This window comes from Cyprinus carpio, chromosome B22 (genome assembly GCF_018340385.1).
Source record: "Cyprinus carpio isolate SPL01 chromosome B22, ASM1834038v1, whole genome shotgun sequence".
Lineage (NCBI taxonomy): Eukaryota > Metazoa > Chordata > Actinopteri > Cypriniformes > Cyprinidae > Cyprinus > Cyprinus carpio.
Window position 1 is genome coordinate 20,623,263 of NC_056618.1, and position 1,429 is coordinate 20,624,691.

Here is a 1,429-nt window from a genome sequence, read left to right on the forward strand (position 1 = left end):
CATGCGTAGTGGGTTACTAATTGTTATATATATATTGCCGGCTTGTGCTCGTCGAGCAATCTGAAGAACTTGAATTTATTTAGATGTAAACAAAGTCCACTGCGTATGCGTTCACTTTGTTTAAATAAGTTTAATTTTTTTTCTTTGTACATCTTATGAAATTCAGATTTCCGTAGCTGACTTTCAAAAAGCTTAGCGAAACCTAGTCTGAAGAAAACAAATTAGATGAACTAACTTTTTAAGGGACGGGTCCTAAGCAGTTTTATGCAATCCCTTCCCTGGAGTTTCAAATGCGTGGTCTGGGCAATAAGCGTGTTCACATTACAATCAAAGCACATCAGCGCATGAAGAGCATTTCATTGCTATTCCAGCTGCGAACATATGACAGAAATCACCCAAACGTGTCTTCTTGATAATTTTGAAACTCCTGACAATTTCATCGCGAAAGCAGATGAAAAACACCATCATTTTAATGCATGTAACAAATTTTGTGTTATTTAAATTGATTTTGTACTTACTCAGCACATTTACAGAAAATTTAACAGCAAATAAAAGACAAAAGACCATCAACTAATTTCGATCATTTCATTTACGGGAATGTGAACTACATTAAATTATCTGATACACCACATACATATTAAACTCATCATCAGCATCCATACAGCTTGTTGATCCTCAGGATGTCGATGTTGGACATTCCCTGCCACTGTCCGATTTCCACCGTCTCATCAGGAATGGGAGTAATGGTTTCCAGGCCGGGCTGGATAGAGAAGGCTGTTTTTCCATAGTGCATGACGGAGCCATAGTCATATGGAGTGTTTTGGTTGTTGGTGTTTTGTTTCTGGAAGTTGTAGGCCGTATTAGGAGATATGTTCTTCCAGTTGATCCTGACGTACTGGTCGCGGTCGCTCCTGGTTTGCTCGTGGTAGAAGCCCAGAGCATGAAGGAGTTCATGCTGAGCGATGCCTGCATGCCACACACAGCCTTGCCTGTTGAGGGAGACCACCTGTTTGCCACCTCAGCTCCCTACCAAGAGAAGAGAAGCACCTGGAGAGAGCAGAGAGAAATTACAGGGGTTTTATATATATATATAATTTTTTTTTTTACTTGGATTAAGGGATCACAATGTTTCCATGTTAATATTTTTATGATAGCTCTACTCCATCTTTGTTCCTCACACTGATGCAGTCAGTCTGAGTTGATCTGGCCAAAGCCGGGATGCAGGTTCTTTATGGAAAGGTGATTACGCTTGCAATCACTGATTTCCTTACAGGAAGCCAAAAACAAAAAAGGCCGCATATTTAAAATGAAATCTACATGTATGATAGATATACAATGAGTAAAGGAGAGATTCACTCAGCAATCTACCGCCTATGAAAGGACCCCACTACATAGAGTTTTTCTCCAGGAAACAGTTGTTGTTAGCCAG

The 1,429-nt window shown here is 39.9% G+C and overlaps 1 pseudogene; it reads right to left on the reverse strand.

The window, feature by feature from the left end:
• Positions 1–589: 589 nt before the first annotated feature.
• The window catches only part of LOC122141640, a 1,785-nt pseudogene continuing 945 nt past the window's right edge, over positions 590–1,429 (reverse strand).